This window comes from Piliocolobus tephrosceles, chromosome 9 (assembly GCF_002776525.5).
Source record: "Piliocolobus tephrosceles isolate RC106 chromosome 9, ASM277652v3, whole genome shotgun sequence".
Lineage (NCBI taxonomy): Eukaryota > Metazoa > Chordata > Mammalia > Primates > Cercopithecidae > Piliocolobus > Piliocolobus tephrosceles.
This window is the reverse complement of record NC_045442.1, coordinates 41918104-41942705: the sequence shown is the minus strand read 5'-3', so window position 1 is coordinate 41942705 and position 24602 is coordinate 41918104. Positions and strand designations below refer to the sequence as shown.

The 24602-nt window shown below is 39.1% G+C and overlaps 2 long non-coding RNA genes and 1 pseudogene across 3 annotated transcripts in view; 1 reads left to right on the top strand and 2 right to left on the bottom strand.

The window, feature by feature from the left end:
• The first annotated feature begins 2121 nt into the window (after positions 1-2121).
• Positions 2122-10659, top strand: LOC113224927. Its single transcript, XR_003309563.1, has 3 exons — positions 2122-2336; positions 9405-9520; positions 10148-10659. It is a non-coding gene; the product is annotated as an uncharacterized LOC113224927 (long non-coding RNA).
• Positions 10660-13284: 2625 nt separating this feature from the next.
• LOC111552181 overlaps positions 13285-24602 on the bottom strand; it is a 19101-nt gene continuing 7783 nt past the window's right edge. Inside the window, exon 3 of the long non-coding RNA XR_002734574.1 lies at positions 13285-13608. This is a non-coding gene — a long non-coding RNA (uncharacterized LOC111552181). The remainder of the gene's footprint in view (positions 13609-24602) is intronic.
• LOC111552180 lies at positions 21085-22118 on the bottom strand (annotated as a pseudogene). The gene has a single exon (XR_002734573.2). The product of XR_002734573.2 is annotated as a translationally-controlled tumor protein pseudogene (transcript).

Genomic DNA, 24602 nt, shown 5'->3' with positions numbered 1-24602 from the left:
TTTTTTTTTTTTTTTTTTTTTTTTTTTTTTTTGAGATGGAGTCTGCTTCTGTCGCCCAGGCTGGAGTGCAGTGGCGTGATCTCGGCTCACTGCAAGCTCCACTTCCCAGGTTCACACCATTCTTCTGCCTCAGCCTCCTTAGTAGCTGGGACTACAGGCGTCCGCCACCACGCCCGGCTAATTTTTTGGTATTTTTTAGTGGAGACAGCGTTTCACCATGTTAGCTAGGATGGTCTCAATCTCCTGACCTCATGATCTCCCCGCTTCGGCCTCCCAGGGAGCTGGGATTACAGGTGTGAGCCACCATGTCCAGCCAACCTTCCTTATTTTCTAATAGTATGCATTTTAAAGCTGTAAAATCATCTATAAGCACAGCTTTAGTAGAAGCTATGGGTTTTAATGTTATATTTTCATTATTATTCTATTCAAAATACTATCTAGTTTCCAAGTTCTTATTTGAGCTCTAATGTATTTAGAATTATATTGCCTAATTTAATAACAGTTGAAGGTTTTCCAGTTAACTGTCATTGATATCTAGCTGGATTTCACTGTTTCAGAGAACACAATCTGTATGGTTTTAAACCTTTGAAAACCTTATGTATACTTTATGGCTCAGCATATGGTCAATTTTAATAAATGTTCCATGTACACCTGAATTGAATGACTATTCTGTTGTTGATGGCTATAATGTTCTATATGTGTGTTAGGTTAAATTTTGTTAATCATATTGTTCAGATCTTCTATATACTTGCTAATATTTTGTCCCTTGTTCTACCAGGTTTTGAGAGAGCTATGTGAAAGCATCCCACTATGACTGTGGATTTTCCTATTTCTCCTGGTTCTGTAAGATTTTTGCTTCATATACTTTGAAACCATTTATGGGATGTATATAGGTATAAAATTGTTATATCTTTCTAAAGGATTCACCCTGTCTTACTCAGTTTGGGCAGCCATAACAAAAATACCATAGACTGAATGGCTTAAACATTCAACATTTATTTCTCACAGCTTTGGATGCTAGGAGATCCAAGATCAAGGTACCAGCACATTCATTGTCTGTGAAGGCCTTCTTTCTTGTTTGCATGTGGCTACTTTTTTTTTTTAATCCTTACATGGCAGAGACAGAGATCATCTCTGTCATGTCTCTTATTATAAGTGCACTAATCCCATCATGAGACTCCACTTTCCAACCTCATGAACTACCTCCCAAAGGCCCCACTTCCATATGCCATCACAATGGGGATTAGGGCTTTGACAGAGGAATTTGAGGGGGTAATGGAAACATCCAATCTATAGCACATCTGTTCAAAATCATTAAATGTTTCTCTATTTCTGGTAACATTTCCTACCTTAAAATGTTTTTGTTTATATTGATATAGCTACATTCATTTTCTTTTGACTAGAACTTGCATGATATACTTTTTAATCCATTTACTTTAAACTGTCTATGTTCTTATATCAAGCTATGTTTCTTACAAGCAGCTATAGCAGAGTTTTGTTTTCTATCCAATTTCTGACAATCTTTTAATTGGAATGTTCAGTCCATTTACATTTAATACAATATAATAAGAAATATATATCACTACTAATATGTCTACCATTTTATTACTTGTTATATATCTCACCCAACTGAGTTTTTTTCCTCTCATTTCTTACTTTATTTTGGATTTAATTAAATATTGCATTATTATTATATTTTTCCATCTATTAATTACTTATACTTTTTTAGTTGTTCTTTTGGTAATTAGCCTAAAGATTGCAATTTATTACAGTCTATATTAGTTTCCTAGGGCTGTCATAACAAATTACCTCAAACTAAGTGGCTTATAACAAAAAAATGTTATGGTTCTGGAGAGTAGAAGTCCAAATTCAAGATGTGAGCAGGTTTAATTCCTTCTGAGGGCTCTGAGAAACAGCCTGTTCCATGCTTTTCTCCTAGGTTCTGATGACAGCCAGCAATCTTTGGCATTCCTTGGTGTGATGGTTAATAATGAGTGTCAACTTGATTGGATTAAAGGATGCAAAATACTGCTCCTGGTGTGTCTGTGAGGGTGTTGCCAAAGGAGATTAACATTTGAGTCCTTGGACTGGGAAAGGCAGACCCACCCTTAATCTGGGCAGGCACAATCTAATCAGCTGCCACTGTGGCCAGAATAAAAAGCAGGCAGAAGAATGTGGAGAGATTAGACTGGCTTAGCCTCCCAGCCTACATCTTTCTCCTGTGCTGAATGCTTCCTGCCCTCGAACATCAAGCTCTAGGTTCTTGAGTGTGGAACTCAGACTGGCTTCCTCTCTCCCCAGCTTACAGATGGCCTATTGTGGGACCTTGTGATCATGTGAGTTAATACTCCTTAATATACTCCTTTTTTATATACACATCTATCCTATTAGTTCTGTCCCACTAGAGAACCCTGACTAATATACTTGACTTGTAGGTATATCACTCCAATCTAATCCCTGCCTCCATCTTCCCATGGTATTCTCTGTGTCCTTGTCCTCACATTTTCTACTCTATGGTGTCATTCTACTCCAGTATACCCTCATCTCTACTTTAATTACATTGGAAATGACCCTGTTTCCAAATAAGGTCACATTCTGAAGTACTGGGGTTAGGACTTCAACATACCTTTTGTGGAGGACACAATGTAACCATAACACAGCCTAAAATGTTTTTTGTTTTTGTTTTTTTTTTAACCACTTCCCTGACAATACTAGTACTTTAGAACACTTTAACTCCATTAACCATTTCTTGTCTTTTGTTTTGCTGTTACTGTATATTCAATTTTATATATTTTACATTTTTTCAAAAAATTTTTCCTTTTGTTTTTGTTTTTTTGAAACAGCGTCTTGCTCTGTTGCCCAGGCTGCTGGAATGCAGTGGCATGATCATGAATCACTGCAGTCTCAAACTCCTGGGCTCAAGTGATCCTTCCATCTCAGCCTCCTGAGTAGCTAGAACTACAGGCACACACCACCACGCCCAATTAATTTTTGTAGAGATGGGTCTCACTGTGTTGCCCGGGCTGGTTTTGAACTGGCCTTGAGAGATCTCAAGCCTCCCAAAGTGCTGGGATTACAAGCATAAGCCACCAGACCCGGCGAAATTCTGTATGTTTTAAATTTTAAACAGCATTACTGTTGTTGCTTTATACAGTCAAAATCCATTCATATATACCCATATATTTAGCTCTTTCATTACTCTTCATTTTTTTTGCACTTTCTTTTTCCATCTTAAAACATTTGCTTTCCCAGTTTTTCCTAGTCTGCTGGGATTCCAGTTACATGTATGTCAGACCTGTTCATTATGTCCCATTTGTCTCTGGTGAAATTCTTCTTCTTTTTTTTTTTTTTTTTTTTTTTTCTTAATCTATTTTCTCCATATTTTTCTCCATTTTCTTGAATACATTTATTATAGTTATATTAAAATATTTGTTGACAGCTATAATTCTGGATCACCTGTCTTATTTCTCTTCCCCTCTCTCTTGCTCTCTGTCTCTCTCTCTTTCTCTGTCATTTTGTCCTATTTCTTGGTATGCCTGACACTTTTTGATTGACAGTCAGATACTCTCTTGAAAAATTACAGAAGTTCTGAACAATGAAAGAATCTCCAGACAGGGCTCACCCTTTCCTCTGCTAGGTAGGTATAGTTAGAACCGGCCACTTCAATTCAATCAGGGACTGAGCTAACTCAGAGTCAGGCTGCTTTTACTAAGGCTTTTTCCACCTCTTTTTTTATTTTTATTTTTCATTTATTTATTTATTTTAGAGACACTCTGTTGCCCAGGCTGGAGTGCAGTGGCACAATCCTAGCTCACTGAAGGCTCAGACTCCTGAGCTCAAGCAATTCTCCCATCTCAGGTTCCCAAGTGGCTAGGACTACAGGTGCATGCCATGTCCAGCTAATTTTTTTTTTATACATATTTTGTAGAGACAGGGACTCACTTCATTGCCCAGACTCGCAAATTCCTGGCCTCAAGCACCTCAGCCTCCCAAATTGCTGGAATTACAGGTGTAAGCCACTGCACACAGCCTCTTTCTACCTTTGTATTACTACCACTCTAGAGTACAGCTGCTTAAGTTCCAACTAAAAGCCTGGGACTTCTCCAGGTTCCAGCCTCCATGTCATGTTCTGAATTCTAATCCTTGACTTCTCAGCAGTGTGGAACAGCCAGAAACTCCACTCTGCTTTGCCTGGCTTCTTAGGTTCCTGAATTTTATAGCTTCAGAATTCAGCAAAATGGAAAAAAAACAAACAAACAAACAAAACAAAACCACCTGGCTGGGCATGGTGGCTCAATCCTGTAATCCCAGGACAAAGTGTGATGATTTCTTGAACTCAGGAGTTTGAGACCAGCCTGGGCAACATAAGGAGACCCCATCTCTACAAAAAATAATAATGATAATGAAACAATTATTCAGGCATGGTGACATGTGCCTGTAGTACCAGCTACTCAGGAGGCTGAATTGGGAGGATTGCTTGAGTCCAGAGATTGAGGCTGCAGTCAGCTGTGATTGTGTCAATGCACTCCAACCTGGGCAACGGGAAACCCTGTCTCAAAAAAAAAAAAAAAAAAAATGGTCAATTGCTGAGCCCAGCTTTCTGTCCCTCCAGTCTACAATATGCATTTATTCACACCCACAGGATTGACAAATGCTCTGATGGCTACTCTGCCTTCCAGCAAAAGCCCTTTCCCCAGGCCCTTTACTGGGTTTCCAGCTACATTCCTTCAGCCCAGAATTGTGAAACTCCCCATGGGAAAACATTGCTGCAGAATGTCCTTTAAGCTCTCCATGGTTCTCATCTCTCCAGAATCTTGACCTCTCAAGTTCTACGTTTCCTTAGCACCTTCCCAATATCCATAAAGAGCTTTTGGTTTTTTTAAATCCAATTTTTATACTTTTTCTTAAAGGGTGCGTTTTTCTGCGGTAAGTTACTCTGCCTGGCTAAAAGTAGAAGTCCTAACCACAGAGTTTTAGATCTTCCCTTTCAATGAAGCTATTGATTATGTTCAGGAAGTCAGACTACTAAATAAGAGAGTTTCTCGTTTTTTTCATCAGGTATACTATGTACTTCAAATCCAAACTGTATAGTAATTAGTGTGCCCTATGGGAAAACATGAATTTAAATTAACAAGAGAATATGTCATTGGATATTATCAAGAAATGAATGAGAAACATAAATATGCAAAATAAAAAACAAAACATACAATTAATAAAACACATTGAAAACAAATTTTATTCAAGATTGAAGCAAAAATGTTAAATTTATTTTATGTTGGTATAGACAACTTAATCAAACTATAAAATAAAAGTAGTTTCTTTCCAAAAGTGGTATAGCTCAGTGAATTACTAGCAGAGGCTTTTTTTTAACCTCAGATGTACAGAATTGAGTTGATAATATTAATTTCTTAGCAATCTATCATCATTTATCCACAGTAAACCTCACTTTTTAAATTTTTTAATGTAATTATTAGCTTTTTCCTTTATCTCAAATCCCTAGTTCTCAATTCAATTTCCTTTCTGTATCCCATCAAAAGCTTTATCTTTTATGTGTTGTAATTGATACATAATCATTATACATATTTATAGGGTATGTATTGATTGTTTGTTTTTGAAACAAGGTCTGGCTCTATCCCCCAGGCTGGAGTGCAGTGGCATGATCCTGGCCCACTGTAACCTCTGCCTCCCAGGCTCAAGCCATCCTCCTACCTCAGCCTCTGGAGTAGCTGGGACTACATGCACGTGCCACCACACCTGGCTAATTTTTGCAGGTTTAACAGAGACGGGGTTTCACCGTGTTGTCCAGGCTGGTCTCGAACTCCTGGGCCCAAGTGATGTTTTGATACATACAAAGTATAGTGATCAGATCAGGGTAATTAGCATATCCATCATTTCAAACATTTATCATTTCTTTGTGCTGGGAACATTCAAGATCCTTCTTCTAGATATTTGAAACTATGTAATACATTATTGTTAACTATAGTCATCCTACAGTACTATAGAACACTAGAACTTTTTCCTCTTATCTAGCTAGTTTTATAGTTTTGGTCTCACATTTAGGTCTTTGTCATGCCAGACCCTTATTGACTTCAGTCAATAAGGGCTGAAGAAGAGGCCCAGAGCCAGTGACCAAGACACAGGGCTTATCGAGAAGCCTTATATGCAGGGCAGTCTGGTGGCAACGGACTGGGCAGGAGAACCACAACTGCTTATAAAAAGCATGCAGTTGGTCGGGCACGGTGGCTTATGCCTGTAATCCCTACTCTTTGGGAGGCCAAGACGGGCGGATCACGAGGTCAGGAGATCGAGACCATCCTGGCTAACACGGTGAAACCCCATCTCTAATAAAAATACAAAAAAAAAAATCAGCCGGGCATAGTGGCAGGCGCCTGTAGTCCCAGCTACTCGGGAGGCTGAGGCAGGAGAATGGCGTGAACCCGGGAGGCGGAGCTTGCAGTGAGCAGAGATGGCGCCACTGCACCCCAGCCTGGGTGACTGACCAAGACTCCGTCTCAAAAAAAAAAAAAACAAGCAGTTTATATAGCATTTTCACGTAGCACCCTTCCCCTAGCAACCTCCACCTGGCAACCTTCATTTAACCCAAAACAAAGTACCTTGATCCCCTTTGGTACCTGAATTCCACAGGATATCCCTGAGGGTTCAGATGTTCTTCACAGATAAGGAATGAATCTGTGGGTTGGTTGTTCCCAGGTTCCTTAGCTCAGAAGTCTGAACATACATTCTTAAACCATAGGGTCATTCTTAAGATATGCTTAAGTTATTGCTGCCAGGTGTACCTGCCATACAGTCTTTAATCCATTTGAGTTGATTTTTGTATAGAGTGAGTGGGGAGAGAGAAATAAACATTTAGGTCCAGGAAGCTTGTCCGTAATGAAACTATGGCAGGGACCAGGGAGGAAGATTGTAAACAAGTAATATTATCTTCCGCATTATTATTATTATTTACAAAATTTCATACACCCATGGGTCTATCTGAGTTTTAAATTCTGTTCCAGGATTGGGTGCAGTGGCTCATGCCTGTAATCCCACCACTTTGGGAGAACAAGGCAGGAGGATAGCTTGAGCTAAGCAGTTCAAGACCAGCCTGGGCAACACAGTGAGACCTCATCTCCACAAAAAATTAGACAGGCATGGTGGCACGTGCCTGTAGTCCCAGCTACTTGGGAGGCTGAAGTGGGAGACCACTTGAGCCTAGGAGGTTGAGGCTGCAGTGAGCCAAGTTCCCATCACTGCACTCAAGCCTGAGCCACAGAGTGAGACCCTGTCTCAAAAAAATAAATAAGGAAATTATGTTCCAATGGTCTAGTTTCCTGTTCCTCTGACAAAAACATAAGTTTTTATTATTATAACTCCATAATATACTTTCATATCTTGTAGATTAGGCTCCTTTCTCTGCCCTTTTTTATAAAATTGGCTTTCTTAATTTTTACTCCTTAATTATTCTATATAAATATTAGAAAAAGTTTGATTTCCTCAAAAATTCTAAAATTTTAACTAGAATTGCTTTTATCAATTAGTCAGGGGAGGACTGACATATCCACACAGTGATTTAAGACAATAAGAGACCATCTTACACTTACTATGTTATTACATAATACTAAGTACACGTGGGGATGCTAGAAAACTGTTAATGGTTGGATGGAATGGTGCTGCCATTTTGGAGAACAGTATGGCAGTATTTAATAATATTAAATACGTGTAAATGTTATGATGTAGCACTTCCTCTAATGAGTTTTTTCCCCAAAGAACAGTTGTAGAGATATATGAGGAGACATACACAAAATATTCATTGCAGTTGTTTGTGGTAACTAAGAGTTAGAGAAAACATACATGTCCTTTTATAAAGTAATGGATAAGGAAACCATATAAGCACATGACTGAATGTAATGCAATGATCAGAAGCTGCCATTGAGAAAGGCATGGTGGCAAGAAAGCAAAAATGAATCAGGTTTTAGAATTACATTTATTAAATAATTTAGGTGTGGTTACAGACATATGGAATTGACTAGAAGCAAATTGATCAGAACTCTATTAAGTTTTTGAAGGAATTATTTTGCCAAAAACAAAAACTAATAAATGGAGTCAACAACAGAATCTGGACTAAAAATAATTTTTTTTTACTATTCTAGTCTTAAAATAAATTTCATGTAATCCTAGCATTTTGGGAGGCTGAGGTAGAAGGATTGCTTGAGGCCAAGAGTTCAAGACCAACCTGGTCAACATAGTGAGACCCTGTCACAAAAAACAAACAACAACAACAAAAATACAGGCCAGGCATGGTAGCTCACGTCTGTAATCCCAGCACTTTGGGAGGCCGAGGTGGGTGGATCACTTGAGGTCAGGAGTTTGAGACCAGCCTGGCCAACAAAGCAAAACCCTGTCTCTACTAAAAATACAAAAATTAGCTGGGCGTGGTGGCACATGCCTTTAATCCCAGCTACTTGGGAGGCTGAGGTACAAAATCCGGTTGAGCCCCGGAGGCGGAGGTTGCAGTGAGCAGAGATCACGCCACTGCACTCCAGCCTGGGTGACAGACAGAGTTCTGTCTCAAAAAACGAAACAAAGCAAAAAAATCAGGTTCTGAAATTTGCACAGCTGAAAGCAGGCTGAGACAGCTGTGCAGTCTCCAAGGACATATTCTTCAACAACCTCTTCAGGTATGGCCGTGAAAACTAGACAAGGAAGAACATCCAACAGGAAAAACCCAAGAACCATGAAAAACAGTGGACAAGAGAATGCCTCAAAGGGAGTAAAACCCAGTTCTAATTACAAATTACCCCACACCCCAGGTAAGAGGAATTCACAATGCATGCCTCAGAGGATTTTATCATTGTAATGAACCAGCAAGTACTATGGGTCTCCCATTATTTTATTTTCAAGTTAAAAATTCTTAATTGTAGCCATCTAGCCCTGCCCTGTCCCTAATGAATGTATTAGGTATGTGGGAGTAGCAATGAGAATAGGTGCAAATAATTTATCTCTTTAATTCATGGGTGGCTTGACCACAGGAAGCCACTTCTATGATTGAAAGAACTGTGTATCAGTAGGAAATCCTAGAACTTGAATTGGATGCACTGACTGAATGATACTTTGAGCAGTCTCTCTTAAGATAGGGTGTATCTTATGGGTGGGAAGAAGAGTAAAACAGAAGCCATTTACTAGAAGAGTGAACTATGGCAGAAATTGGCCAGACATTCAGCAAACCTATTTTTTTTTTTCCTTCTAGACACTCAGCTAGACCATATTTCCCAGACTCCCTTTTGGTGAGGTGCAATTATATGACTTTCAGCCTATGGAATGTGGAAAGAGTGATGATTATACACCACTCTCAGGCTTCGCTTGTAAAAATCCCCCAGTCATTGCTTCACTTTCTCTCCTCACAGTTGGCTGGATAGTGACATTTAAAACCACAGCAAAAGATGGCAGAGCTTCCACCAGCCTAGGTTCCTGAATGACTGCATGGAGCATACCCCAGCCCCTACTGACAGTTGGACTTTATGTGAGTGGGAAATTGTTATTATGTTAGGCCACTGATATTTCAGGAGTTATAGCAGTTCACTTAATACATTAATACACTTTAAACCAGAAATACCAGTTTTTAAAAGCTTTTCACCTAGAGGGAACATGTACAAACATTGGTTATGGTAGTTGGGGTTAACTTTAGTATTCGTCACTTAAAAAGATAGGTAAATATAAAAACACCCCAGAGCCTAGGAAAAAAACAAAAACAAAACAAAACAAAAAGATAGGTAAATAAAAATGAAGCATCTGGAAGCAATGTACTAGATGAATGTACAATGAGATGGATAAACCTCAAAAACATAGTGTTGATCAAAAAAAGCAATGAGCAGAATTATAGATAGCAGTAGTACAATATAATTGATGTAATTTTGAAAGAAAATGGGGGAAAAAAACTCACACAATACCACTGATGTAAATTTAAACACATAAATACACAAAATAGTATTATATATTTTTCAAAGATACACACATATCCAAGGATATATACTAAACATGTCAGGGAAGAAGAATGGGTCTGGGAGTCAATTGAATGGGAAAAAAAGAAAAGAAAGGGAATATTGCAGAAACAATGATTGACTCAATTTTCTGTATCTACATGTGATAGATGCTACAATATACCACCCAGATTTCTTCCCCAGGAATGGAAGGTTTGTTCCTCCAGCTGCTAAAGTGCTGCAGGAAGACAGTCCTCAACTCTCAGTCCTCTTTGGGGATTGCTATGGCAAAAAAAAAAAACTGGAGGTCCAAGATGATACCTCCTTCCAAGAGTAGCTCATATACAATGATAGAGAGGTGCCTGTTCTTGCTTGAACTGGGGACAATTTTGAAGGGCCATCCCAGATCCAGAGCCTGTCATCAGGTTGATTGATTGATTACACTTCAACTTCTCCCTCTACCCAATTCTGCTTTCTTTCCTTCCCTTCCACAAGTGCTGATCCCAAGACCACTCCCTAATAAATGGCCTGCACACTAGTCTCCATCTCTTCTTCAACTGTATCTCCACCTCTTCTTCCTGAAGCATCATGCTGTGACACAAACATTAATGTATGCTCGTGCATCTTAACCTTTGTTGCTATATATTTCCCTTCTGCTCACCTCTATTTTTCAAGTTTATAGCAACATTTTGTGAAAATAAATAAATAGGAAAGTTTTTACAAAATATCATGAGAATGTATTTTGAGAATAATATCAGCTTTAGCAATAACAAAACATGCTAGAATTTGTGCCATGAACATCAAATAGCTAAAAGTACCCTAGCCATTAAAAAGAAAAGATATCATCCTTATTTATCAAGAAAACTTAAAGGAATACAAATGATGAAAAAATAAATAGACACGTAATCAGTTCCCATTAGGTAGAAGGTTAAATGCCAAACCAAAGCTTCCTCACTAAATCAGTTGTGTAGTTGTGTTAGTTCCAAACTCCTATAACATCACACATGAATAGAAGTCACTTAGAAACCTCTCTAATTCCCTTAATACTTGTTCATTTAATTCACCTGCCTAGACTGTTGTTCTCCTGTGAGCTTTTGATGAGCTTTCAATCTTATGGGTTCCTATGTTTGACAAGTGTATCCTACAACTAACTGTGTTATTAGCATCCCAAGGCTGCTGTAATAAAGTGCCATAAATCTGGTGGTTTATAACAACAGAAATTTATTCTCTCACTTTTATGGCAATGAAAAGTTCAAAATCGGCCAGGTGTGGTGGCTCATACCTGCAATCCCATCACTTTGGGAGGCCAAGGTGGGCGGATCACCTGAGGTTGGGAGTTTGAAAGCAGCCTGACCAACATGGAGACACCCGGTCTCTACTAAAAATACAAAATTAGCTGGGCGTGGTGGTGCATACCTGTAATCCCAGGTACTAAGAAGACTGAGGCAGAAGAATCGCTTGAACCCGGGAGCGGAGGTTGCAGTGAGCCGAGATCACACCATTGTGCTCCAGCCTGGGCAACAAGGGCAAAACCTCCGTCTGTCAAAAAAAAAAAGAAAAGAAAAGAAAAGAAAATTTCAAAATCAAGGTGTCAGCAGGGCCATGCTCTGTCTGAAACACTTTATGGCAGAATTCTTCCTTTCCTATTCTAGCTTCTAGCGGTTGCCAGCAATCCTCACATGAGTTTCTCCCTGTGTGCCCTCTCCTTTTCCTTTAATGTAATCATAAATGCAGTGATTACATTTAGGGCCCACCCTAATCTGATATGACTTCATCTTAATATACATCTTAATTACATTTGCAAAGATCCGATTTCCAAATAAGGTCCCATTCTGAGGTGCCAGGTGTATATGAATTTGGGAGGGACACTATTCAACCCAGTAAAGTTTGCCCTGTGCTTCCCCAAAACTCACACCCATCCCATGCACAAAATACATTCACCCCATCGCTATATCCTCAAAAGTCTTAACCCATTCCAGGATTAACTCTCAATTCAAAATCTCCGCTAAACATCCACCCAGTAAAGTTCCAAATATCATTACCTATATAATCTTAACCAAGTATGGGTGAAACTCTGGGTATGGTCCATCCCAGGGCAAAATTATTCTCCATTCACAGATTTGTGAAACTAGAAAACAAGTTCCCTGCTTCCAGAATACACTGATAGAACAGGCATAGGCCAGGCATTCCCATTCCTAAACTAAAACAATTGGAAGAAATGAAGGACTTACTTGTCTATAGCAAGTTCACAACCCAGCAGTGTAAATTCCCTTGGGTTTCAAAGCCTGAGAGTAATCCTTTGTGGCTTGATGCTATGTCCTCTGGGCCCTCTGAGGCAGGAACTCCTTTCTCTCTGACCTCTGCATCCATGGCTCTGCCCTCAAAAGTTATTCCTCCTTCATTTTGTCTTGTCTCTGTCCCTTTCAGTCCAGGCTGGCAATGTTTCTGCTGGTATAAAAGTCTTAAAAACCTTGTAAGTCTTTCATGAATGTCAAGGAGTCTCACATTGTTAGACATGAAGGTGTTACATGGGTCCTTCCTGGATAACCCCATCTTTATTGCAGGCTGTTACTGAGATGGTTGATTGGATCCCTAAATCACACACCTAATGTCTACATCAAACAGCTGTCTGCTACACCTTAGCCCTTTTTCATAGCATGCTATTTGGATAGTGTAAGAATCTTCCAAATGATCAACTCTTGGCTTCTTTTTCCTAAACAGTGCATTTCTCAATGTATCTCTTTCTTCTCTCATTTTACTGTAAGCAGCAAAGAGAAATCTGGCTGCACCTTTCATACTTTGTCTGGAAATCTCCTAAGTCAAATTTCCAAGTTCTTCTTTTACAAGTTCTACTTTTCACCAAACAGTAGAGCATAATTCAGCCAAGTTTTCTGCCACTTTATGACAAGGATTGCCTTTTCTCTAGTGTCCAAGAATATGTTTCCCATTTATATCTGGGACTTCACCAGAAGCACCTTTATTGCTCATATTTCTAGAAACATTCTTTTAGAGGTAATATATATATGCCTTAACACAGTAGAAGCTTTCTCCATAGCTCTCCTTCCTTCTTTCTGAGCCCTAACCAGAAGCTCCTTAAACTTCAATATTTCTACCAACAATCTCTTCAAGGCAACCCAGGCTTTTTCTGACATGCACCTAAAAATTCTCCCAGCCTCTACCCACTACCCAGTTCCAAAGCCACTTCCACATTTTTAGGTGTCTGCTACAGCAGCATCTCACTTCCCAGTACTATCATGTTTATTAGTTTCCCAGGGCTGCCATAACAAAAGACCACAAACTAGGTGGCTTATAACAACAGAAATTTATTCTCTCACAATTCTAGAAGCTTGAAGCATATAATCAAGGTGTTGGCAGGGCTGCGCTCTGTCTGAAGGCTCTAGGAAAAGACACTTTCTTGCCTCTTCCAGCTTCTGGTGATTGCCAGCAATCCTTAGTGTTCCTAGGCTTGAAGATGCATCACTGCAATCTCTGTCTCCATCCTCCATGGCCACATTCTGAGGTGCTGGGTGGATATGAATATCCAACACATTTCAATCTGGTATAGTCTTTTTCTGCCGCCTTCCTATTTCTGTTTTAACTCACTGTCTCCAAGTCCAAGCTGTTCAATTCCCTTTATAATGAAGAGAAAAATAAATGTTGGCAAGGGAAAGTATTCTGTTTAAAGTTAAGAAAACTACTTGTCAGAGTCAGTCCTACAGTTGCTTTAATTATATGTATAAGTACCCCTGGAGTTATTTGTTGTATGTTTGTTTGTTTAGGGTGTTTGCTGCAAGCACCCACTGGTTCCACACAATCTTTTCTGGATTCTGTTAGCTAGTATTCTATTCAGGAATTTTACTTCTATGTTCATGAGTGAAATTGGCCTGTAATTTCTCTTTTTTGTTTCCTTCTTTGTCTGCTTTGGTTATACTAGCTTCATAGACTTAGGGAGTATTTCCTCTTTTTCTAGTCTCTGGAAGAGTTTGAACAAGATTGGAATAATCTATTCAATGACAGTTTGGTAGAATTTTTCTGAACAATTCTTTGGGTTCATTGTTTACTTTGTGGAAAAAAAATTAAATTATTGATTGGGTTTGACATTAGAAAATCCATAAACATAATTGATTATGTGAACAGAACAACAACAACAACAAAAACCCACATCTCAGTAAGTGTAGAAAAAAAGCATTTAGGCTGGACACGGTGGCTCACGCCTATAATCCCAGAACTTTGGGAGGCCAAGGCGGGCAGATCACGAGGTCAGGAGTTCAAGATCAGCCTGACCAACATGGTTAAACCCCATCTCTACTAAATATACAAAAATTAGCCAGGCATGGTGGTGCACACCTTTAATCCCAGCTACTCAGAAGGCTGAGGCAGGAGAATTGCTTGAACCTGGAAGGCAAAGGTTGCAGTGGGCTGAGATGGCGCCACTGCTCTCCAGCCTGGGTAACAGAGAAAGACTCCATCTCAAAGAAAAAAAGCATTTAATAAAATTCAACATCTGATTATGTTTCGACATCTATTCATAACTACTAAAACATTACCAAAGCTAATGTTTTTTTAAAACATCAAACCTGAGCATAGTGGCACATGCCTGTAGTCCCAGCTGCTAGGGAGGCTGAAGTAGAAGGATCACTTAAGCCCAGGAGTTCAAGGCTGCAGTGAGCTATTATGGCACCACTACACTCCAGCTTTGGCAACAGAGTGAGGGTCTCGTTATAGTAAAAAGAAAACAGAAAAAACGAACGAACGAACGAACGAAAGAAAGAAAGAAAGAAAGAAAGGAAGGAAGAAAGAAAGAAAGGAAGAAAGAAAGACATCATTCTCAGTAGTGAAACTTAGCTGTTTTTTAAAAAATCAGAATATGACAAGCATGCCCAACGTTAATACTTTTACTCAATATTATATTTGAGGTCTTAGTCAACCCAGCAAGGCCTAGCATTGGAAGAGGAGAAGTTTTTTCCACATATTCACATTCACAGACAATAAGACTGTCTAGAACACCCAAAACAATAGACAAATTATTGGAAACAATGAGAGAGTTTGGCAAAATGGCTCGCTCTCTCTCCCTCTCTCTCTCTCTATATATATATGAAACAATCCCTTCCCTTCCATATATATATATATATATAATATGTAATTTCTACACCCCCCCAAAAAATAATTCAAAAATATAATGTTAAAGTCTTTATTATACAACTTTTCAAACATACACAAAAATTGGGAGAATAGCATAATGAACTCTCACATACCCATTACCCAGCTTCGCTTCAACAATTATCAACACTTGGCCATTCTTCTTTCATCTCCCCCAACTTTTTAAATGAACTACTTAAAATTAAAAATAGTGACATTGTGTCATATAAACTATTTTAAACAAATGTCATGTCACCTTATCAGTAAATGCATATAAGTTTCTAATGAAGGCTTTTCATTTTTATCATAATGAACACAATTTTAGCATATAACCTAATCAAATTAACTCTAATACCTTAATATCATCTAATATCCAGTACAAATTAAAATGTATCAAAGTGCTTCAAAAATATATTTTACACTGGTTTGATAAGCCATACTTTTTGCTTTTTTACCATTTATTATAGCAATAAAAGAAGGAGGTGTGAGACCTATATGAAGGAGACTGTAAAACTTTACTGAAATTCTTTAAAGAAGAAAATAAATGAAGAGATATGCCCTGTTCAATGATGACAGGACTCAATATCTTTAAAATCACAATAGTGACCTATAAATTCAGTGCAAGTCTCATCAGCATTCAAATGGGGTTTTCAAAGAACCTGAGCCTCTGACTCCATATGGGAGATCAATATCTCAAGAAAATCAAAGAAGAATATAGTGGAAGATTTGCCCTACCAGATAACAAAACTTATTATAAAGAGTATTAAGATAGTATGGTATAGGAGGAGGAATCTATAGATCATAGATCAATCAGTGGAATGAAATAGAGTCCAAAAACAGAGTTATGAATATATGGAAGCTTGATGTGGCACTGCAACTCTCTTCTTAAATGAGGAAGGAAATAGTCCTTGTAAAACTTGGAGAAGGTATTTTTGAACACATACAACTGATACAAGATTAATATCCAAAATAGATACAAAATGCCTACAAATCAGCAGGAAAAGATAAACAACATAACATAAAAATGGGCAAAAGAAAAATAAGCATTTTACCACAATTTAAGACTGTCTTTCCTACCCTCTTCAGTGCCTCTTTCAGAGATATGAAGTTAAAAACCAGGTACTATGATCACTCACCTGATTTTTGGTTCTTATGGAGGCGCTTTTTTCTGTAAATAGTTGTTAAATTTGGTGTTTTTGTGGGGAGAATAATCAGTGGAAGCATCTGTTGCCTCCTCCAAATATTTTAAAATTAAGGTATGCACATTGGTTTTTTAGACATGGATTATAAACATAAGAAAAGATATTACTGTGTTTTGAATGATGTTATTGCATCCAAAATTCATGTTAAAACTTAATCCCTAATGCTGCAGTATTAAGAGGTGTGGCATTTGGTAGGTGATTAAGTCATGACCAATCTTAACCTCTTGAATGGTATTAACACCTTATTTAAGAGCTCAAGATTGAAGGGACTGTTTTGTCTTTCCACCTTCACACAGTGCTCCTCTCCTCCAGAGGATGCAGCAACAAGGTACCATATTGGTAGCAAAGAGCAGCCCTCAACAGACATCAGTCTTTTTTATTTTTTTATTTTTAGTTTTTGCGGATACATAGTAGGTGTGTATATTTATGAGATACATGAGATATTTTGATACAGGCATGCAATGCATAATAATCACATCATAGAAAATGGGGTATCTAACCTCTCAAGCATTTATCCTTTGTGTTACAATCCAATTATGCTTTTAGTTATTTTTAAATGTACAACTAAATTATTATTAACTACAGTCACCCTATTGTGCTACCAAATACTAGACCTTATTCATTCTTTTTTTCTGTACTCATTAACCATCCCTTTCTCCTCCCCCGACTCCCCTCCCCCCACCAAATACCAATCTTGCCAACATCTTGGACTTCCCAGCCTCCAGAACTGTGGGAAATAAATTTATATTGTTTATAAATTGCCCAGTCTCTCAGGAATTTTGTTATAGCAGTACAAACAGGCTAAGATACTTGATTTTATTTGCTTTCCTTTTTAAACCATATTCACCTTTTTTTTTTTTTTTTTTTGAGACAGGATCTCACTGTCACCCAGGCTGGAGTGTAGTGGTGACATCATGGCTCATTGCAGCCTCAAACTCCTGGGCTCAGAAGATCCTCCCATCTCAGCCTTCTGAGTAGTTGGGACTACAGACACACACCACCCCACTTGGGTGATGTTTTTATTTTTTATAAAGACTATCTTGCCCAGGCTCTGTATTAACCATTTTTAAGTACAGGCATGCCTCAGAGATATTGTAAGTTTGGTTCCAGATCACCACAATAAAGCAAATGTTACAATACAGGGAAACCACATGACTGTTTTTGTTTCTCATTGCACATAAAAGTTATGTTTACATTATACTGCAGTCTACTAACTGTGCAATAGCATTATGTCTAAAACACCAATGTGCATACCTTAATTTTAAAATATTTGGAGGAGGCAACAGATGCTTCCACTGATTATTCTTCCCACAAAAACACCAAATTTAACAACTATTTACAGAAAAAAGCGCCTCCATAAGAACCAAAAATCAGGTGAGTGATCACAGTACCTGGTTTTTAACTTCATATCTCTGAAAGAGGCACTGAAGAGGGTAGGAAAGACAGTCTTAAATTGCTGACACCACCCCTTTCCCATCTCTTGCACAGAGAGAGAATCTGTGTGCTTAGGGGTCAGGAAGAGCATAGCAATTGTAGGATGTTGCATTGGAACTCAGCGCTGTCAACACTGTGCAGAACTCAGCTGACACCCACGGAGGCAGCACTGAGATGAGCCCTAGCCAGAGGGAAATCATCCATCCCAGGGGTCAGAACCTGAGTTTCCGCAAGCCTCATCTCCATGGGCTAAAGTGCCCTGAGGTTCTAAGTAAACTTGAAAGGCAGTCTAGGCCACAAGGACTGCAACTTCTAGGCAAGTCATAGTGCTGTGCTGGGCTTGGAGCCAGTGGACATGGAGGGACATGCAACCTAGTGAGACACAGCCAAGGTAGCTAAGGGAATGCTTGCACCACCACTCCCCCTATCCTAGGCAGCATAGTTTGCGGCTTCAAAAGTGAGCCCTTCCTTCTGTCTAAGGAGAGGAAAGGGAAGAGTAAAGACAACCTTGTCCTGTGACTTGGATATCAGCTCAGTCTCAGTAAGACAGGGTACTGGGCAGAGTCCTAAGGCATCTAGCTCCCAGACAGCATTTCTAGACACACCCTGGGAAGAGGGGAACCCACTGCCTTGAAGAGAAGGACTCAGGCCTGGCATGATTCACCACCTGCTGACTAAAGAGCCTTTGGGCCCTGAATAATCAGCAGCAGCAACCAGGTAGAACACACCATGGGCCTTGGGTGAGACTCTCAGATGTGCTGACTTGCGGTGTGACCCAGCACATTCACAGCCGTAATGACAAAAAGGAGAGACTCCTTCTGCTTGAGGAAAGCAGAGGGAAGAGTAACAGGGACTTCGTCTTGCAGCTTAGATACCAGCTCAACCACAGTGGGGTAGAGCACCAAGTGGTAGGCTCATGGGATTCCTGATTCCAGGCCTTGGTGTTTGGCAGGTGTTGTTAGACCTACCCTGGGACAGAAGGGAACCCACTTCCCTAAAGGGTGAGTCCCAGGCCTGGCAGCATTCACCACAGCTGACTGAAGAGCCTTTGAGCCTTAAGGGAACATCAATGATAGTGTGGGAGTACTCCTCATGGGCTTGTGCTGGTGGTGACTGAGGGGAGAGGCTCCTGTGCCTGGGGAAAGGAGAAGGAAGAGTAGGAAGGACTATGTCTTGTGGTTTGGGTGCCAGCTCAGCTATAGTAGAATAGAGCACCAGGTACCAATCTCGAGTTTCCAACCCCAGATCCTGGCTCTGAGACAGCATTTCTGGACCCACCTAAGGTCTAAGGGAACTCATTGCCCTGAAGGGAGGGACACAGCCTAACTGGCTTTGCCATCTGCTGACTATAGAGCCCCAGGGCCTTGAGCAAACATAGCCAGGGAGTAGGTTCAATGGGCCTTGGGTGAGACCTAGTGTTATGTTGGCTTTAGGTCTGACCTAGTGCAGTGCCAGTGGTGGTGATCACAGTCGTGCTTGTATCACCCCTCCCCTAGATCCAGGCAGCTCAGCACAGAGAGAGCAACTGTGTTTGTTTGGGAGGAAGTCAAAGAACAAGAGTGTCTACATGATAATCCAGAAAATTCTTCCAGATTTTATGCAAGATCACCAACATTATCCCTCTGTGACTATGCAAGAACCACATTGTTACTGGGCTTGGGGTCCTCCCTAATGCAGATATGGTTGCAGTGACCAAAAAGTTAGATCACAATACTCAAGTCTCTTTGAATACCTGGAAAGCCTTCCAGGGGTGGGTACAAGCAAGCCTAGACTGCTAATACTACAATAATAAATACCTAACTCTTCAATGCTCAGAAACCAACAAACATTTACAAGAATCAAGGAAAACATGGCCTTACCAAACAAACTAAATAAGGCACCAGGGTCCAATCTGGAAAGACAGAGATATGTGATCCTTCAGACAGAGAATTCAAAATAGTGTGTTGAAGAAACAAAGAAGTTCAAGATGAATTCAAGAGACGGAATTCAGAATCCTATCAGATAAAATTAACAAATAAATTTAAATAATTAAAAAGAATCAAGCAGAAATTTTGGAGTTTAAAAATGCAATTGACATATTGTAGAATGAATCAGAGTCTCTTAACAGCAGAACTGATCAAGCAGAAGGAAGAATTGGTGAGCCTGAAGACAGGTTATTTGAAAATGCATAGCCAAAAGAGACAAAAAAGAAAAGAATATAAAAGGATGAAGCATACCTACAAGACCTAGGACATAGCCTTAACAGTGCAAATCAAAGAGTTATTGAATTTAAAGAGGAGGCTGAGACAGAAATAAGGCTAGAAAGTTTATTCAAAGGAATAATAACAGAGAACTTTCCAAACCTAGAAAAAGATATTAATATTCAAGTATAAGATGATTGTAGAACAACAAGCAGATTTAACACAAGACTCCTAAAGGGATTTAATAATCAAACTCCCAAAGGTCAAGGATAAAGAAAAGATCCTAAAAGCAGAAGAAAAAAGAGGAAAGAAAGACAGAAAGACAGAAAGAAAGAAAGACAGACAGAAAGAAAGAGGGAGGGAGGGAGGGAGGGAAGGAAGGAAGGAAGGAAGGAAGGAAGGAAGGAAGGAAGGAAGGAAGGAAGGAAGGAAGGAAGGAAAAAAAGAAAGAACAGAGTTCCAATATTCCTGGCAGCAGACTTTTCAGTGGAAACCTTACAGGCCAGCAGAAAGTGGGATGACATATTTAACGTGGTGAAGGAAAAAAGCCTTTTACTCTAGATTAGTATATCTGGCAAAAATATCCTTCAAACATGAAGGAGAAATAAAGACTTTCTTAGACAAACTGAAGCTGAGGGATTTCATCAACAACAGACTTGCCCTCCAAGAAATGCTAAAGAAAGTTCTTCAATCTGAAAAAAAAAAAGGATGTTAATGAGTTGTAAGAAATCACCTGAGGCCACACGCGGTGGCTCATGCCTGTAATCCCAGCACTTTGGGAGGCCAAGGCGGGCGGATCACCTGAGGTCAGGAGTTCAAGACCAGCCTGACTAACATGGTGAAACCTCATCTCTACTTAAAATACAAAAATTAGCCGGGCGTGGTGGCAGGCGTCTGTAATCCCAGCTACTTGGGAGGTTGAGGCAGGATAATTGCTTGAACCCAGGAAGTGGAGGTTGCAGTGAGCCAAGATCGCGCCATTGCACTCCAGCCTGGGGAACAAGGGTGAGACTTCATCTGAAAAAAAAAAAAGAAATCATCTGAAGGTACAAAACTCACTGGTAATAGTAAGTACACAGAAAAACACAGAATATTATAACAGGGTCATTGTGATGTATAAAATACTCATATCTTTTTTTTTTTTTTTTTTCCCCACTGAATGAGTCTCTTTTTATTCTCTTGGTAATCTCTTGCAGTTAACTACTTCCGTTGTAGGTGATGAAATGGGTAAGGCTCCACACTTCAGATGTTGGCACTGCTATGAGCATGGTCTTTCCCTTTATTGCAACTCACAATCAAAACCTTTGATTCATTTTTATATTCCAGTCCCAGAAGTAGTCAACACTGTAGAAGTTAATTGATGAGTAGTAGCCTACAACCAGGCTCTAGCTCCTCCAGGAACACTACAGGATGAATTTGGTTTAACTATGCATTAAACTAAAAGGCATTCTCTCAAATGAGTTTAAATGTATTTTATTTTTAGACAACCTACATGACACATTTTTCTTAAAAACAATGCCTCCACTCCAAATAAATCATGGTCAAAATAAGTGAAGAGCTCAAGATGACATCAGTCCCATTTGTCTTAAGTCCTGGTGTTGTATGGATGGCAAGCAGAAGCCAGTTATGATGACAGGTGATAGATCCAAAATAACTGCCAAATTTGTTAACATTTTTCCATTTCTAAACCATCCTTAAAGAAAATCATATATGAGGTCACACCATCCTCATGGTAGTCCAATAGAGCAACCATGCCATCTGGATCCATGTTTTCACTAGTAAAGAACTGGGAGTTTTTGAAATTAGCAAGGCTGTGCTTGATTTGTTCTGCAGCCCCTGTCATAAAAGGTTTTACTCTTTCTGGTCTCTGTTCTTCAAGTTTGCCTTTGATTGATTTCATGTAGTCTTTGATGTATTTCTCCCAGGCTTCTTTTGTGAAACTTGTCTCCTGCAGGTGATGGTTCATGACAATATCGACACCAGTGATTACTGCGCTTTAGGTACCTTCGCCCTCCCTGCCTTCAGCGGAGGCATTTCCACCAATAAGCGAGTCATCAATGTTACCTTGTGTCCTACTGACCATCTTCCCCTCCACCTCTAGGCATAGCCCGGATCTTGTAGTTGTCGGAGAACATCTCATCGTAGCTGACGAGGTCCGGGTAGATAATCATGATGGCAAATGAAGGGAGAGGAGGGAGGCGCTAGCTTAGCAGGGGCCAGAAACTCAGAGTAAGCGCGGTGCAGCCAGGGCAGTGCTGGGAGGGGAAGGGGGAGCAGGCGGAAAAAGCTAAAATATTCATATCTTAAGTAGAAAGACTAAAAGATGAACTGATCAAAAACAATAATTACAACAACTTTACAAGATATAGTACAATGAGGTATAAATAGGAACAACAACAAAATTTTTTAAAGGAGGAACAAAGTTAAAGTGTGGAGTTTTTCTTAGTTTTGTTTATTTGTGCAATCCATGTTAAGTTATCATCAGTTTAAAATAATGGGTTATAAGATATTATTTGCAAGCCTCATGGTAACCTCAAATCAAAAAATATGCAATGAATACACAAAAAGTGAAAAGCAAGAAATTAAATCATACCACCAGAGAAAATCAGCTTCACTAAAAGGAAGACAGGAAGAAGGAAAAAAAAAGGAGGAAAAGACCAGAAAACAAATAACAAAATGGCAGGAATAAGTCCTTACTTGTCAATAACATTGATAGTAAATGGACTAAACTCTCCAATCAAAAGACATAGAGTGGCTGAATGGATTTAAAAAACAAAACTCAACAATTTGCCTATAAGAAACACACTTCACACATATAAAGACACATACCGACTGAAAATAAAGAGTTTTCAAGACAAAAACTATAAAAAGAGACAAAGAAGGTCATTTTATAATAATAAAGGGGTCAATTCATCAAGAGGATATAACAGTTGTAAATATATGTGCATCCAACACTGGAACACCCAGACATACAAAGCAAATATTATTAGAGAGATAGATACCAATACAATAATAGCTGAAGACTTCAACATGTCCACTTTCAGCATTGCATAGATCATTCAAACAGAAAATCAACAAAGAAATATCAGACATAATATGCACTATAGACCAAATGGAACTAATACGCATTGACAGAACATTTTATCTAATGGCTGCAGAATATACATTCTTTTCCTCAGCACATGGGTCACTCTAAAGGACAGACCATATCTTAGGTCACAAAACAAGTCTTAAAACATTCAAAATTTAAAATAATATCAACTGCCTTCTCTAACTGCAATGGAATAAAACTAGAAATCAGTAACAAGAGGAATTTTGGAAACTATACAAACACATGGAAATTGAACACTATGCAGCTGAATGAACAGTTGGCCAATAAGGAGATTAAGAAGGAAACTGAAAAATTTCTTCAAACAAATGATAATGGAAACACAACATACCAAAAACAATGGAATAAAACAAAAGCAGTATTAAGAAAAATGTAAACCTGTAAGCACCTACATCAGAAAAGTAGAAAAACTTCCAATAAACAACTTAATGATGCATCTTAAAGAACTATAAAAGCGGCTGGGCGCAGTGGCTCACGCCTATAATCCCAGCACTTTGGAAGGCCGAGGCAGGTGGATCATGAGGTCAGGAGTTCGAGACCAGCCTGGCCAACATGGTGAAATCCTGTCTCTACTAAAAACACAAAAAATTAGCCGGGCATGGTGGCGCATGCCTCTAATCCCAGCTACTTGGGAGGCTGAGGCAGGAGAATCACTTGAATCCGGGAGGCAGAGGTGGCAGTGAGCAGAGATCATGCCACTGCACTCCAGCCTGGGTGAAAGTGTGAGACTCCATCTCAAAAAGAAAAGAACTATAAAAGCAAGAGCAAACCAAACCTGAAGCTAGAAGAAGAAAAGAAACAATAAAGATCAGGGCAGCACTAAGTGAAATTGAAATGAAGAAAGCAACACAAAAGATCAATGAAACAAAACGTTGATTTTTCGAAAGGATAAAATTGACAAACCTTTAGCCGACTAAGAAATAAAGAGAGAAGATTCAAATAAAATCAGCAGTGAAAAATGAGACATTATAATTAATACCACAGAAATTCAAAGGATCATTAAAGGCTACTGTGAGCAACTATATGCCAATAAATTGGAAAACCTAGAAGAAATGGACAAATTTCTAAACACATAAAACCTATTAATATTGAATCATAAAGAAATCCAAAACCTGAACAGAACAGTAACAAGTAATGAAATCAAAGCCATAATAAAAAATCTTCCACCAAAGAAAAGCCTGGGATCTGATGGCTTCACTGTTAAATTTTACCAAACATTTAAAGAAGAACTGATACCAATCCTACTCAAACTATTCCAAAAAACAAAGGAGGAGGGAATACTTTCGAACTCATTCTATAAGGCCAGTATTACCCTGATACCAAAAAGAAAAACACATCAAAAAAAGAAAACTACAGACCAATATCCCTGATGAACATTGATGCAAAAATCCTCAACAAAATTATTAGTAAACCGAATTCAACAAGACATTAAAAGATCATTCATCATGACCGAGTGGGATTCATCCCAGGGATGAAAGAATGGTTCAACATATGCAAATCAATGTGATACATCATATCAACAGAATGAAGGACAAAAAGCATATGATCATTTCAACTGATG